Source organism: Acipenser ruthenus, unplaced genomic scaffold, assembly GCF_902713425.1.
Source record: "Acipenser ruthenus unplaced genomic scaffold, fAciRut3.2 maternal haplotype, whole genome shotgun sequence".
Taxonomy (NCBI): Eukaryota; Metazoa; Chordata; class Actinopteri; order Acipenseriformes; family Acipenseridae; genus Acipenser; species Acipenser ruthenus.
The window spans coordinates 433,481-450,506 of NW_026708854.1; the positions used below are offsets into that span (position 1 = coordinate 433,481).

The 17,026-nt window shown below is 38.0% G+C and overlaps 3 long non-coding RNA genes across 10 annotated transcripts; 2 read left to right on the plus strand and 1 right to left on the minus strand.

The window, feature by feature from the left end:
* The first annotated feature begins 307 nt into the window (after positions 1-307).
* Positions 308-6,594, plus strand: LOC131736417 (uncharacterized). Of its 8 annotated transcripts, none has more exons than XR_009328117.1 (7): positions 308-1,009; positions 1,356-1,462; positions 1,575-1,718; positions 1,987-2,097; positions 3,118-3,202; positions 3,785-3,999; positions 4,670-5,354. It is a non-coding gene; the product is annotated as an uncharacterized LOC131736417 (long non-coding RNA). The 8 variants fall into 8 exon arrangements; XR_009328115.1 differs by having other exon boundaries at positions 1,356-1,444; XR_009328112.1 differs by adding an exon at positions 6,506-6,594 and having other exon boundaries at positions 308-1,718; positions 4,670-6,083.
* On the minus strand, positions 5,732-10,419 carry LOC131736418 (uncharacterized). The gene is made up of 7 exons (XR_009328119.1): positions 10,106-10,419; positions 8,192-8,311; positions 8,041-8,087; positions 7,302-7,452; positions 6,522-6,733; positions 5,952-6,265; positions 5,732-5,866 (listed from the first exon to the last, which is right to left on the minus strand). It is a non-coding gene; the product is annotated as an uncharacterized LOC131736418 (long non-coding RNA).
* A 2,920-nt stretch (positions 10,420-13,339) lies between these two features.
* Positions 13,340-17,026, plus strand: LOC131736421 (uncharacterized). The gene is made up of 3 exons (XR_009328122.1): positions 13,340-13,625; positions 15,764-16,140; positions 16,508-17,026. It is a non-coding gene; the product is annotated as an uncharacterized LOC131736421 (long non-coding RNA).

Below are 17,026 nucleotides of genomic sequence, written 5' to 3' on the forward strand. Positions count from 1 at the left end.
TTAAGTTTTCTTTTTAAAATTATTTTAAAGCTGATCAATACTTGGAGTAGCACAAGGGTGTAAGCAGGACGGTTCTCCTAGTTCTTGTGAGGTCAAACAAGTGCTGCAGTTGTGTGTGTAAAATACTTGCAGCATTCATTTTATATATATATATGTACATTTATCAGTGCGGCAGTGTAGAGTGGTGGTTAGAATTCCGGGGTTCGATTGTATGTAAATAGCTTTGGATTAAAGCATCTGCTAAATTAATTAATTTTATTTTAGTTTATGTGAATATATGATTTCAGTTCCGTTCCTTTTGTAGTGGTGAGAGTGCCAATGTTGAGGCTGCTCGACTTCTTCAAGAAGCTGCAAGGATTTTGAAGAGAGAGTCAGAAAGCACAGCCACTGCTGGCTCAGGATCACAGACTGGTACTGGGACGTGTTCACCCAGTTCTTTTAGAGGTTTGTTTAACAACATGCAAACCTCACTAGCTGAAGTACAACAGGGAACCCCTACAGTCGATTCAGGCAGGATTCCCTGCCCTAGAAATGACCACATTCAAAGAAATCTTGTGCAGCTGTTTCAGCCATGTGATCGGGCAAGGGGGCAAAAGATGTTCCAGAAAACTGGAAAGTGTAAACGGAAAACTACACACAGTGAAACCTGGACACGTGATTTCTTTTGCTTACAGAGACCAATGTTCAAACTGTGCCCAATGGAGAAGACCGCATTGGTTTACAGAATTCAGCCCTTGGTAGGAAAAAAATAACATTTGCAGACAAAAATTGAGGATTTTCTGAACTATGTGAAACTCTGTTTTCACATTTTCCACAATTGAAAGGTGCAGGAGGCTTTCAGATGTTGAGGTCCGTTAATAAAACCAAACAATTGGCACCAATTCCAATGCCAGCCGGTGAGTACAGTGAGAAATTTCTGAGAACTGAGAGTGGCCTGAACCAGGCAATGGCCTACATTCGACCACTTCAGAAAAACCTGGAGAGCATTGCGAAGCGTGAGGCTGAAGAGGTAAGAACAGTTGTCAAAATCTGATCTCCTCTATATTCCTTCTTCTTCGCCTCCCTCTACAGACCTTTCTATCTGAATTTCCCTTGATTCTATCACCCTTTCCCCTTCCTCCTCTGCCCAAACCTTGGTGTCACCTTTGATTCCTCCCTTTCCAACTCTCAACATATTTCTTCACTGGCACGCTCTTACTGTCTCTTTTTGAGCAATATCTATTGCATTAAACCTGCTGGACTATGGCCCTCGACGATCAGGACTGGAGATCACTGGGTTAAGGTGTAAATGCACATGTAACACATACTATAAAAATGAAGCATGTTAAAAATAAATGTGTGTTTGTTTGTTGTAGTGTCAAGAGGTGGTCATGGAGAAGTGCAAAAGGTGTGGAAAAGATATCCCTCTGCAATGCCTTTCAGAACACATTGAAAACTGTGGAAGGTCATCTGTTTTTCTGGTGTATTTGTCATATAAATTGCTCATTTACTTTTACAACATAGTGGTTGACTTGTATCTGTGGTAAATATGTTTTGACATTCAAAGCATGTATGTCTTTGTTAACTGTTTTCAGACAGCCTGATGACACTGATTTGGAAGATGATGTCGTTATGGAGATATCTGAAGAGACTCAACTATCTATGTCATCACATGACAACACATCCCATGTTCAAAATTATTACAACAAGTGCCATGCTTCTTCTAGTGGACTGTACAGGTATGTAATGTTTTCAATGTGGAGTACTCGTAAGTAATTGTCATTTTTATATAATCAAAATATTTTTTATTTTTTTAACATTAATATTGAGTACGATGTTTGTTTCCATGCCAGTAATTTCTGTTGTGCACAATGTCTCACATTGATGTAATTTAAAAGACTTTTACTATCAAAGGACTATTACTGCAGAAGGAAAGTAAGAATGGAGCTTCAAATGCTATCAGTGTTATAGTGGGCTGAATTTCTTATTTATTCTTTTGTTTCTTAGAGACTATGTGGACCTTGTCAGTGAAGACAATGTATTTAGTGATTCTGAAGAAGAGCAGCTGAATAGAGTTCTAGAGGAATCGCTAAAGGAAAGCTCGCATGCAGCTTTTAAGTAAGTGTTACAAGCCTTATTGATTGTTTTTTCCCCCAATTAAAATAAGTCTTGAGGAACAGATGTATTCATACAACTAAATTAATATTTGCTTGGTGACTGTATATTTTAAATGTATGTTTAGAATTAATTCATTTAAATAACTTTTTGTCATAGAATTCTTTGTCATGACATTTATGAACACCACCATTTTCTGTGAATGTAACATTGTAACACAATGTCCACCACCCATAGGAAAGTAAACACTTTGTGTTGTGCCAGATTATGGGATGGCAGAGGTCAGAGTTCTTTGTGTTCTTTGTGTCAGAGGTCGTTGTGTTGTGCCAGATTATGGGATGTCTTTTTATCGTTGTTTTTAAACAACAAAAAGACACATTGCACTTTCATATTCATGATTCAGTCAGTTGTTGCCATTCATTTCCACACAGCTTAGCTTCCGAGATGTACTTAGCTGATGAAAACCGTTTTGATAGGCTTTTATGTTTAATCTGTATGTATCTGGGAATATAATACACTGGAAATGAAATGCACTAATTGAGTTTTGATTGATAGTTAAGTTCAATGTATATTTTTGTTGTTTGTGTCTGTATGGAATTTGTATCTATGCCCCAAAATATTTGTGTTTTAAGCTGTTGGCTGGTCAAGGAGCACCCCTGTGCCCTTTTTTAAATAAAAAAACTGTAATGTTTTAAAGTGGATTATTTGAAGCATTGCTTAAACTTGAAAAAAAGGTTTTAATGAAATCATGTGTACTCTCATTCTTGTCTAGCTTCTCATTATTTGTCCTCTTCCTTTGCATTCCTTGTTTAGTGGATGTTTGTATGTATTTAAAACAAGTATATTGATATTTTTTTATGCAAATAAATAGTCCTAAATCCAGAAACATAAATTAACAGGTTATATTTAGAAAATAAATAAATATTGGATGTCAGGACTGAAGAGGATTTATTGTGGATGCTGACTCTTGGATTTATATTTTGCTTCAATGTGCATGCATGTTCTCTTTATTTCAATTTTAAGATTTCAAAGTCAGACAATTAAAAAGGAACTGGATGATGCGGTTCGACTGGTATGTTCTTCAGCGAACAAGAACACAGTTTGAAAGGTTTGCTTTTTACAAAAAATCTAATATTACAAAGAACAGTACCCACCTAATGTTGATGCTCCATAGTTACAAAAAAGTTATAAAGTCGACTCATTCCATTCCTAAACTCAGCCAGCCAAAGCAGTCTCAGCCTTTTAAATTCACAGCCTAATTGTTATATTAATTATATATTAAATATATATTAAATGTGTTCTGAGAAGTTTAATAAAAGTGTTCTATGTTATTATGTAGCGTGCAGATGTGTACTGAATTGAAAACCAAACTGAATCTACTTTGTCCCTATATTGTGCTGAAGAAATATCACTTATTATATGTTGTGACTAGCACCAAGCTGTATATTTATACTAATACATAGAGAATCACATTCCCCCTACCCACATCTGGGCTACTTAATTAAATAATTAATGTATTGAAGAAAGCCAGTGGCTTGTTTTATATATTTAAAAAAAATCTACATTATTATTGAAGAGAATATTTTATATGCTCTGAAAACAAGCATTGCATTGGGGTATGTACATCTTTTTTTCAAGTGTCTACTGTATTACTAATTCAGAACATTCATTATTCAAATATTTTGCACAGGTTGCAAGAAGGACTCCGTTCTCTCAGTGTAATGGATTCTATGAAGGCCCACCCTGAAACCTTCAAACCTATTTTCTGTCAATCGACAGAGAAGCTGACTGCTGATGTGCTTGAAGAGCTATTCAAAGAGCAGCGATCTGACTGTGGGAGTAACAAGTTTGAGAGAGAAAATGAAGCAGTATGTCATTGGAGGGATTATCTCTTGGATGTAGAGAGTACGTTTTATTTTAAATGCAATTTCAATAAGATGTTGTGTATCCACATTGAACTAGCATCTCAATATAGTAGTATACATTTAAGAAGTTTATATACAATTTAAAACAGTCATGTGAGAGGGTTCTTGATGGAAAATGTAGCTCTCAGCAGGTACATGTCAAGAAACAATTGTATAATGAATAAAATGCTTGCGTATTATTATTATTATTATTATTATTATTGATTGCCTGACATTTAGATAAATTAATTATTTGTTATCAGACCAATGTTTAAACAGGTTACATATTCAGTACTTTGTTTAAAATACAAAACTAATATGAATGAAGTTATATACCGTTAGTTACAGTACTTCTATGTAAACGTTTATACATAGTTAATTGGACTTGCTCATAAAACATATATTATAACAACTTTATATAAGGATTTAAAAAATACAAATCATCACTTAAATCTGTAGAGTGTGCATACATATTTCAAAATAATCAGTGATACAATTTAAAAGTCTTTAACTTAATCATATTTTAATTATATTAATAACATTATTCTGCCATTGGCATACAGTGCTTTCTGCCCTTCAAAATGGAGACCCAACAGCAGTGACGTCCCGTGAAAAACCTCAATGGCAGTTACAAAGATGATTGATGTATTTTTCTGTTTGGTTTTTTTTAGTGGGGATTTGTGGAGTTACCCTGGAGGACATCCTTGTCTTTGCCACAGGAAGTGACAGTGTACCAGCATTGGGCTTCAACCCTGCTCCAACTGTTGAATTTTTGCATGATGGTTCACGGTTTCCACTTGCAAACACATGTTCCAGCATATTAAGGGTACCATGCAGGCATTCATACGAGTCCTTCAGGGATGATATGGACTTTGGAATTAAAAATTCCCCAGGCTTTGGAAGGGCATAACCAAATTCCTTTGCTTACCATACCTGTAGTCAAAGGGCACAAGTATGTTCGATCCTAAGAACAATGTTATGCATGCCAAAGTGCTGCTAGAATTTTTATGTTTGTCATTTTTGTTATCTATAATTCTTTGTACACTTAAATTTAGCAAGTGAGTCACCTTTGGTTGAGAATTCTTACCTGTAGTTATTATTATTGCAGATATTTAGCAGACACCTTTATTAAGCACTACAATTCAATTTACTAAAATATTAAAATGTAATAGTTCAATCTGTCAATATTAACATCAGTGCTGAAATGTTACAAGCCTTTAAATAAAAGTATAGGCTGGATCTTTTCCCTCCTAAGGATTTTTGGTAATAGAGAATTCTTAACAGTTGTTAAGTTGTTCCAAGAAAGAACATTTTACTTTTCCTCCTTATTAATAAACACTATTTGCATTTCTGTGATGTAAAGTCTGTTTGCAGCTTATTTTTAAACTGAGAATTAAAACACAAATCCATCAGCTATATTCACATTATATTTAACACTACTTAAATCAAAATGGCAAAATACTGTGATACTCCAAGTTGACTAGAAATTGGCCTTTACAAACTGGGTTTAAAATAAAAAGGGTAAAAATAATTATTTTTATTATAAAAACTATTCACATTAACACTTGCAGAGGTGATGAGAAGAGAACCCTTGCTAAAACCTGAGTGCACTGTACAATACATGTTTGAAAGCCTTTTCAGGATGAAAAGGAGCGGTTGTGGTATGTAAAGGTCTTAAAACCTACATTTAGGCATTTCTGTTGTTTGCTACACTTAATGCTTCTAAATAAAGATCAAGTCCGAAACAGCTGCTCGTCCTCAAAGGGTCAATGTTGACTGGAAGGAGAGGAACCAGTGTGTCCTGCAATGAAACTGGGGGCTCTGATTCACGGCAGGCTCCAGGTCCTTCCATAGTTATCAAAATCCATCTAGTAAAATGGAGACAATCAATTTAACATGTTAATTAGATATATAAGGTAACCTTTATTTGTATCGCTGAAGAAAAGGAAGTACCATATCAGAGTTCCAAGTCTCACAGGAAGTGGGATTTCCGCTGCTGTAGTTTGACAGTAGCCCTTGAATCCATAGCTGCTGTGGGGATTTCATGTGCTCCGAGGATAGAGGACGTCGGTCCCACATATCAAGGTGCATGTTCAGTCTTGGAATCATCACGTAGTGAAGTTCATCATCTGGGTCAAGTGCCTGTATTGCCTGCAAGTACTGCAAGGCAGCATAATAATTGCTGGTAACTGTGTAGCAGACATCACGCCACAGCCTCTCAATGTGCTGGTTGTGCACACTTCGACCTGTGATATGGCTTCCTCTGTCTACAAAAAATTAGAAATAGACAAACAGTTTAAAATGCTAGTGTTTTAACGATGGCAAAACCAACTTACTTTAAACAAAATATTTACACAGGATTCTAAATTCTGCCTTAGTATGAAATTATTTTGTCATTTATTTTAATTATAAAATACTTAATATTTACTTATTAAATACAAGACACTAAACAGTATGTAAATTCAATAAATTTAACTGAATAAATGCACTTTATTTTTCCATTACAGTTCTGTAATAATTTACCCAACACACGACGAGGATGCTCCAGCATAAATCGAGCCACTTCAATGTTTTCAAGGCCTTTGTCACTTCGGACTTGTGATGGTAAGCCAAACTGATATACAGCTCCAACAAAACTTTCAAAAACTGTACAAGCTCTGTTGATGTTGCTGGCTTTCAGGTACACCATTTTTCTACTGTAGCCATCAATGCCGCCATGAATGACTATCCTCCATCTGTAGGCAAAATAAGATACAATGTTAACCAGAACAAAATATTTGCTTCTTTGTACTGTAGTTCCTACTTTGCCTGTGTTTCTAAAATGTGCTATTATACACTTATCGTGCTTTTAATAACTGTAAATGCTTCCAAAGCGTTTTACAGTTCTTATGAAATCTGTACAATTGGATGAAGGGGAGTGGAAGAATATGCGGAAGCAGTTATTGGTGAACTGGAATTTAGCCAGGACACCAGGGTTGACAACCCTACTCCTTTTGAAATGTGCCCCATGGGATCTTTAATGGCCACAGAGAGTTAGGGCCTCAGTTTAAAGCCTCATCCAAAAGACTAATTGGAAGATATTATTATCATTTAACACAAAATATCACAATACATTTTACTAATAGTAACACAGTATCTTGTTCTGCAGTGAATGCAATGTTGAACTTCATTGAAATACAAGGTGATGCAGTGATGTACTACATACTATTAGTAATATACATTGCCTTATGCTTGTAAATACATTTTTAATGTATTGATACTTTGTGTTCAAATTTAAAGTATGTTTTGTATTTGTGTACTTACTGAATTAACTCATGATTCCCATCTATGTGCCAGAGTGACAAAGGAGAAGGAACACTGTAGGCTCTTCGTTGGGTAACGCTCAAGTCTTCACAAAAGTGTCCCAATTGGATCAACAATCCTCATAGTTTCTCTCATTCTGCATTGCTGTACCCTATTAAAAATACATCAATAAATATACAGTATAGTGTTGGTGGAGGCCTCATACCGCAGAGGGTCACACCGTGCTATTCTACTGAAATATTTCCATACTTGGAAAGTATGTTTTTGACAGTACAGGCCCAATGTTGCATTGAACACATTAAGTGTAATTTATTATTATTATTATTATTATTATTATTATTATTATTATTATTACAGACATTTAGCAGACAACTTTTTCCAAGGTTTATCAAGCAGCAAAATACAATCTACTATAAAAAATTACAATGTAACAACTTCACTGTAATAAATTAGCCACAGACAACAGTAGACATTAAAAAATAGAGAGTAAATACATACATAAAATAAAGCATAAAAAATATGAAAGCAGATTACAAAAGTGTGTGGGGGGAAAAATCCTTTATGTCTATGTACACATACCTAATCTGATTAGTTAAAAAAAAGTCAGTGTGTGTGCGTCAGTGTGTGTGTGTGTGTGTGTGTAAGCGCATGGAGAGGTCACATGAGGTTTATTTGAAATGCATCCAAAACTGATACTGAACTTGAAACCCAGAGTGTTTATAAGAATTCAAAAGCTCACTTCAGAGGAATGATGGCCCGGCTTCACTGTCAGTTCCACGAAGTTGCCTAGAAAAGAAAAGGGTTGGGTTAAAATGACAGTTTGGAGAAAGCACATGCACAAGTAAAAAGGTACGTTCACTTAGATTTGAATGAACATGAGCGTGATTCACCTGTCGCTCCTTTCCTCCTGTGTGAGGCGTGAATCTCAGCGTCTCTGCGATGAGGTCTTCCACGCCGCTGGCCTTCACACGTCTGTCCGGCCCATAAACTGCTTCTACAAAACAAAAGAGCTGGAGACAGAGATTAATAACCCTGAAAATAAGTCTAAACGGACAAAAACATCATCCCAAAAGCTTTGTTCAAGATCATTCAAATTAAACTCTACAATGCTCATTTGCAGCAGCTTTTTCATTTATGTTAACAACTGAATGAAAAAGACTTCCCTCGATATGAAGTTACATATTTTCATGAACTAAATTAGACAATCTACCTGGATGAGCCTTAAATTACAATATTGGAATACAAGAAATATGAAAATGGCAAATCTAAATATATATGAATATACAGAGAAAACAGAATTAGTGGAAATGATTCTGCAGAGGCCAAGACCCTGAAAAGGCTTTTTTTCCTTTCCTGCCTTTAAGCTGTATTGAGCCCAGAGGGAATGTGACCTCAACGCCCCAGACCTGCCAACCTTGACATTTCATTTTGAGTAGCACTCTTTCACAAGGACATCTCGGCTTCCCCTCAGAATTGCTTTAGGGTATCAAACAGCTAAATGCTACACTCTGGAGAGTTCTGAGGATGAAATTATCAGTAAAAAAATAATGAGATTAGATATGATTGTTTCAGTTTAAATTTAATTTTGTTTACCTTAGTATAGATGAAACCTTTTTAATTTATACCAACTGAATTATTTTAAGTACAGAAAATAGCCATTTTTGTAGTATGTTGGTATTTTATTTACTGTCAAAACAAAACAAATTGAAATGTATAAGCTTCTAAAAACAGAAACAAAGCACTTTCAAAAAATGGAAAAACCCCTTGTAAATAGTCAGTGAGTCAGCACCAAATGTAATAGCAATCCACAAAGTGAGTTGTTTGGAACAGAAAGGAATCCAACAGGTCAAACTGCACTTTCAGATCTTGAATGTTTAGCTTCATAGGTGGCTGACTTGGCTTTCCTGAGCAAGGTGTCACGAAAGGTTTGTGTGTGACACACTTGCTGCTTCGCTGACATCAGGACTTTGTGCGTTACCAGTGATCTTAGCATGTCTGTGCTCAGGCTGGCTCTGTGTTGGGTTTTGTTTTTGGTCACCAAGCTGAACACTCTTTCACAGTCAGCATTACTATGGAAGATGACCAAAATGCCGAGCGCGGTTATGCCCGATTCTTTTGTTCTGGACAGAAATATAAAGTTTCCTTCTGATCCAGACAAAAAAAAAAACGAAAAAGACTGAAACCGTTCGTTTGCAGTGAGCGCTTCATAAAAATTTAATATGAGTAAGCATATATTAGTAGTTCTGATATTACGTTATTATTAGTAGTCGTACTTGTATAGTCGTTTTTTTTTCATAAATATTATAAAAAATAAAAATTTATAAAAATATTATAAATATTCAGCTATACATTTAAACAGGATTACACTTATGCGGGTCGATTATTCCCAGTCCTTACATATACACACACACACACATATATATATATATATATATATATATATATATATATATATATATATATATATATATATATATACCGTTAACAAAATCCATAATGCTACATTGATGATCTTACTGAACTTCAATATAAAATCACAAACCAGCCCGTTTATGACCTGTTTAAAGCACAATGAAACGGCATTTATCTACAATGTAATTGTACGCTACTTGCAAAGTAAACAGAAGCCTTACGTCCCTTAACCACATTAACAATGTTAATGCTGCGCTCATTTTTATGAAATCGAATTTTACTGACATCCCTGTATGGTAACATGCGTTTGTGAAAAACGGGACAATGAGCCAAAAACAGAATATTAAACTTCAATATTGTACTATATTATTATAATAAATGTTTGTACTTACTCCCTCGCCATTCTCGTACAATCCTCATTCAGCTGTAGTTTCTTTTCATGCGATACAGTTATCCAAACCGAGCTCGTTTTTCTTTAAAACGCAAGTGGGGTTTTACCCCCCCAGACAAAAATGAATGCTTAAATAATGCATTAATTAAAAAACAAAATGTACCATAGCCAGTTTGAAACAAATAATTTCCTCACAAGTCCCAGTACTTCACACTCCCTCCAGTGTTTCCGAAACTAGCAGCTGAAACACAAGCGAGTCAGCTCAACAAAGCCTGATAGGCTACAGTAGCATGGCAGGGGTTATACAAAGAAACTTAGTGCTGGGAAATTCTGTCTGTCAACCCACGATAACTTTTTTTTTTTTTTTTTTTTTTTTAAACGGAGGTTGGCTCGTCAACTAAACTCAAAAGCTGAGTGGTTAATTTATCTTGCTTGCCTTGCCATAATGCCGGCCCTGACGTTAGACGTTAGCCAATCGGAGCTCCTCTCTTGTCACCAAGTCAGCCAATCGGAGCTCCCCTCTTGCCACCAAGCCAGCCAATCGGAGATCCCCTCTTGTCACCGAGTCAGCCAATCGGAGCTCCCCTCTTGTCACCCAGCCAGCCAATCGGAGCTCCCCACTTGTCACCCAGCCAGCCAATCGGAGCTCCCCTCTTGTCACCGAATCAGCCAATCGGAGCGCCCCACTTGTCAGCCCGCCAGCCAATCGGAGCTCCTCTCTTGTCACCGAGTAAGCCAATCGGAGCTCACCTCTTCTCACCCAGCCAGCCAATCGGAGCTCCCCTCTTGTCACCAAGTCAGCCAATCGGAGATCCCCTCTTTTCACCGAGTCAGCCAATCGGAGCTCCCCTCTTGTCACCCAGCCAGCCAATCGGAGCTCCCCTCCTGTTACCCAGCCAGCCAATCGGAGCTCCCCTCTTGTCACCCAGCCAGCCAATCGGAGCTCCCCTCTTGTCGCCGAGTCAGCCAATCGGAGCTCCCCTCTTCTCACCAAGGCAGCCAATCGGAGCTCCCCTCTTCTCTCCAACCCCTCTACTGATTAAATGTCAATGTTGTAGACAGCGCGCGTGAGAATCAGATTATTAGGCTATTAAAGATTTATAATTATTATTTATTAGGAGGGATTAATAATCATCCTCCGGTGAGTTTTAGCGGGCAGCAGCCATTCCAATAAATTAAAAAGGAATACATTGTGGATGGACAGATGTGATCACACAGTTCCGTTTTTCAAAGCTGGTAAAGGATTTACTCACAGAACTAGTTTTTAAAAAATGATCGCTTAATTGCGTGACAGGGGTCAGTTATGGGGGCTTTTTTTACACCCGTGTTGTTTGAGTCGATGCGCTGTAAGTAGGATACAGTCACTCTAATAAACACATGTACTGCCCTGACTCACGAGTAAATCCTTTACCAGCTTTGTAAAAACGGAACTGTGCGATCACATTTCTCCATGCAGAATGTTTATGCTGTTCTATGTTGTGAAAATAAATAAATGGTGTTTGTTTTAAAACATATTTTTGGTTGTACCATTAATTTACTAAGAGTATACAAACAACACGAAACGAGTATCATGTGACACACTTGCAGAAATTGAATGTTAAGCAACTTTAATGACGTGCAGTTGCGAATCATGACCACAAGGTGTCAGTAATAGATTGGATAGTAACCCAGCTAACACAATGATGTGCCCAGAACGTTAGAAGAATGTTATTCGAAAGTCAGGATAACATGAAGTAATTTGTAAAGAACATTTCTTTTGAAGGTTTTCGTAAAGTTACGAGAACGTTCGTAACTAATGTTATGAAATAACATTGACGCTGCTTTCAGGTAACATTGCCAACGACACAAAAAGATTAATTTATTCCCAGTTAATTAGGGTCCCTCTTGTAAATGTACTCCCTAGTATCCTACCCGCCAATCTCCCGATCCTGCTCTCCTACAGCAGCTGTCTCTTCAATAAACACACATCTTTCTTCAGGTGTTGTTATTTTGATATAGTTTTGAGGCTGAATATTTCAGTCCAGGTTTGAAGCACTCAGTCTTCATTACTGATATTTAAATCCAGAAGAAACACAATTACAATTTAAAAAAATAAATAAAAATCTGTGTTGAAGTATTTGTATTGGGGTTGTTCATTTTAAATGCCACGTGTTTACAATTACCAGTTCTAGATTAAACAGCAGAAATAATTTTACTGGCTTGCCAGACCCAAGAGCCTTTTCATTTCACAGGCTAGCAGCCCACGTCAGTATTTCAAAAATATTATATTTTCATGCTTCTAGTGAAGAATTGTTTTACTATCAGTCATATTTTAAAACGGCCAGTTTCGAAATAACCAAAGAAAACAACGATTCTAAACCGGAACGTGCCTGAAGGAATCAACTGTAGTTCTCTTTTATAGCGGTTTAAAATGTATCTAAAAGTATATACGGGTGTTTGAAATAATTTAATCACAGACGTAGAAATATAACCAAGATTCACGACGACCATTGTATTGATAGAGCAGTTGTTTAAATAAAAGAGCAGCGTCAGTTTTGGAAATGTCACATTTTATATTTGTGTCAGTTTTTAGTTAAGTAAATTTCAGTTAAGTGTATTTCAGTATGCTAACGTGACGTTTTTCAGCAGGTTTCATTTGATTTTATGAAGCAGAATTAGTTAACACTCAATTCAGCCCCTCGACAGCAGTTCTACCAAATGTCCACACGAGGGCAGCATTGGATAGGAAATGAAAGCTAAAGCCTCGTCTGTCTCCCTGAAGTTCGCTACCAATTGTAAAGAGCAGAGGACAGCTCAGCCGGAGGCGTGTGTCTGTGTGAAACGACTTTATTTCATGTGATAAGTTTGTGGAAGAAGGACGCCATGTTAGGAGACGTTTGCTATTGTTTTACACAGACTACGAGGGACAGCGCTCGTTAAACCAGGTGAGTGCATCTCGTTTACTTTGTTTATTATTCAGTGCAGCGGTTGTTTTTGAATCCCGCATTTTTAATAACAAATGGTCGTCTGGACCCGCTTGTGACTGTTTGCTGAGTGGCTTTTAATAATGTGTTTGTCTTTGTGAGCTCTGATCAGCAGGGTGCGGTTTGACGGGGGTGTGATTCCCCCGGCTATATTGACTGGGGGTCATCTTTATTGTTTATAATCGTACGTTGTTATTGCCTTTTAGCTCATGAGCATAATAATCTCAATCCCGTTTGACACTAAATGCATTTGCATGGTGGCAGATGAGGGATGTCACTTCACTCGAGGCTTGTGTACTGATGAAGATGTAGTTTCAGTGTTTAATGCTCATCCCCTCACCGTGTGACTGTGTGTTCTTGTCTCTCTCCTGTCCTGTGAGGATGAAGATGTAGTTTCAGTGTTTAATGCTCATCCCCTCAATGTGTGTCTGTATGTTCTTGTCTCTTGACAGGTCTGTGAGGATGAGAAGGTCTCCACAGTCTGGAGTCTGGTCTCTGACAGGCTCAACATACCTGTCAATCAACAGGGACTCCTCTACAAAGGCAAGGCGCTGGCAGGTAGGCTGAACAGCACAGCACAGCACAGCTCAGCACTCAGTTAAAAAGGATGCATGTTATTCTACATATATCTATTAACAGTAACACCTGCAAACAAAGTGTTTTCAATCTTTTATCATCATTGAGTTGCATGAAGTGTTTTAACCCTATGCTGCCTACGGGGAATAACCATATCCGGTCATAAACATGAACACTTTCTGTTTAAACACTTGTAGTTTTGGAACCTTAAATCAGAAATGAAAACCCAATACACCTACAGAAAGGCATTAAGTAGATCTTTCCATTGATGTAATTTATTTTGATGTGGGGTGATTTTATTTTTATTTTCATATGAGCTACACCTCCCAAAAAATTATCGAAATATGAAAAATAATAAATAATATTTTTAAAAATGGTCAATTTCAACCTCTTTCCAAGTGTTATATCAAAAAAACAAACTTAAAGAGTATATTGTAGCTGCACAATTGTCCAAGGAATTCAAATCTGAAATCAGAATTGAAATATCTTGAACAGTTGCAGAGCTAGATAAGGTTTTGCAATGCCTAGTATTTTACAAAAATCAACCTCCGAAATGGCAAAGGCAGACCAGGGTTAAAACTTGGCAAAAAGTGAGACTGGAAACACTGTTGCCCTGTTTGAGATACAATTATATTTCAGTACAAAAATAAAGAAACAACACACAAGTTATCAAGTAAAATGTTTAATTTTTTTATATGAAAAAAAAAGTATATTACAAATAAAACTCTGAAATTAAGAATTTTATTTGGGAGGGAGGGAGACAAAAAAATAAAACCTTCCATATTGTGCTGTATATATTTATTATCAAAACTACCCTGCAGTTGAAGTGCTGGACTGGGGCTCCTCCAGATCACTCTCCTCCTCCTCCTCATCCTCCTCCTCCTGCAGCAGCTCTTCATCAGGGAGGTCCTCCTCCATGACGTACATGCCCTCGATCTCTTCCTCAGTCAGGGCCCTCCTCCTCTTCAGTGACTGAACCACATGCTAGAGCTGATTGTCTCCATCCATTTTCTGGCTTACACACACCCACATAAAACATTAAAATAAATACCAATTAATAATAATAATAATAATAATAATAATAATACTAATATTAATATTCTGCTCCATCCTTTTTCACACACATAAAAAAGTAAACAAGTAATAAAATACATGGCTAAATAATAATAGTGACAACAGCTAAATAATGTTTTCTGTTCTTTACACACAGTAAACGAGTAATAAAATACATGGCTAAATAATAACTCCAGCTAAATGTCTTTGTTTTTTACATAGGCTACATACACAACGTAAAAATAAAAACTAAACAAGGTGTTTTCCTCATTCTTTTACACATCGAATAAAAAAAGTTAAAAAATAATAGATGCATAATTAAATAATAACGACTACAGAGAAATAATGAATCGACTAGAAAAAGTAAAACACAGACGTACACAAACGCCTAACTTTGCATCACATGCGATAGACCTGTTAGTTTTGCCTTCTCTCCTGAGGAAAAACAAGTCTAAAATAAAAACGTATGTGAAACTAACTATAAGAAAGATGTTTAAAAAAACAAACAAACAAAACGAAACGTGGTGTTGATACAGTAGCTCCTCTCGTCTACAGCAGTCATGAAGTTAGCCCTGCCCAGCAAGCAAGCGCACACACAAGAGACACAGCGAAAACAAAAGAAAAATAAACAATGCAGATGTACTCGGCACAAAAAAACAATATCAAGTTGAAAAAAAAAACAACAACAATATGGTTAATTGGCCCAAGTACCTCCCGTTTAGATGATATGTAGATTAGCACTCTTGGGATTGTAAAACTGGAGATACAGAGCTTCGACTCTGCTGTGCACTCAGTCACAATGGCGCCAACAGAGACTCGCCCTTGTAATCAAAATATTATATGTCCCGCCCACCCTAGCCCTAAACCAATGGTATCATGACAAGCCCCGTAGTCATGGCTATGACTCATACTTTAAAAAAACAAAATTGCTGATTGGACGGCAGAGATATGACGTGTTTTGTCATCGTAACAAAAGTTATGAAATTACACCGAGTCAGCAGCTAAGAGTTAATCTACCTGGTCTTGAATCTCTCCTGTTTCTCCCCCTCCCTCTCTCTCTCTCTCAGATGAGCACAGACTGTCACACGACTCCATCGCTCCCGATTCCAAGCTGAACTCGTTGTGACGCCCCCAACAGAGAAAGTGTCACCCGAGCAAGAACAGCACTCCGTGTCACCCCTCCTCTCAGACCTCACCCCTCACCCTCGCCTCACCCCTCCTGTCACACCTCACCCCTCGCCACACCCCTCCTCTCACACCTCACCCCTCGTCTCACTCCTCGCCTCAACCCTCCTGTCACCCCTCGCCCCTCCTCTCACCCCTCGCCTAACCCCTCCTCTCACTTCTCGCCTCACCCCGGGTCAGTGTGGCACAGCCTGCCTGCTCTTCTGAACAAACACTTCAGCCCTGCCGACGCAGTGAGAGTCTGGAGTAGCAACACAAGGTAACCTGAACACAATAAACACACACTGCTATACACACACACACACAGACACACACACAGTGAGAGGCTGGAGCAGCTACACAAGGTAAATTGAACACAATAAACACAGACACTGCTACACACACAGACACACACACACAGTGAGTCTGGAGCAGCTACACAAGATAAATTGAACACAATAAACACTGCTACACACACAATCCTAGCTGCAGCACATGCACAGTGTTATACAGACACACACAGACACAGCTGTACAGTGACACAGAGACGCACACACAATCACAGCTGCAGCACACACACTCTGAAATGCAGGTGTAGTGCAGCGTGTAGTTGTGACTCTGTGTCTCTCCCTCTGCCTCTCTCTCAGGATTACGAACGGAGGCTGCGCTTATTGAGCCTGGATGATATGGAGCGGCTGGCGACCCGCATGCTTCACCCTGAGGCTGGGGAGTGCATGGAGCTGTCCTTCCTGGACTGAGGAATACTGCTGCTGCCCTCTCCACCTCTCCCCTCTCCACCCTCTTCTCCTCCCCCTCTCCCCTCTCTCTCCTCTCCTCTTTACTCTCTGCTCCCCCTCTCCTCTCCTTACTTTGTTTAAAAGAATAGAAGCACACCCAGTGAGCAAGGCATTGAGCAGCCCCACATCCCGCTTCACAATACCGCTACATATTGACTGACTGTTCGCATCGTGTGTGTTTGGTAAGACAAACCACATTTTCTCCTTTCTGCTATTTTAAAAGGAGCCCAGTTTGGTGCAGGAGGCTTGTGGGTAACAGAGTGTGTTTTTGCTGGGGACTGCAGCCCTTCCATTACCATTGCTCGTAGAGGGGAGATTGTTTTACTTTCAAGCCTTTTTCTTTAATAAATCCGGACGTTTGGAAATACA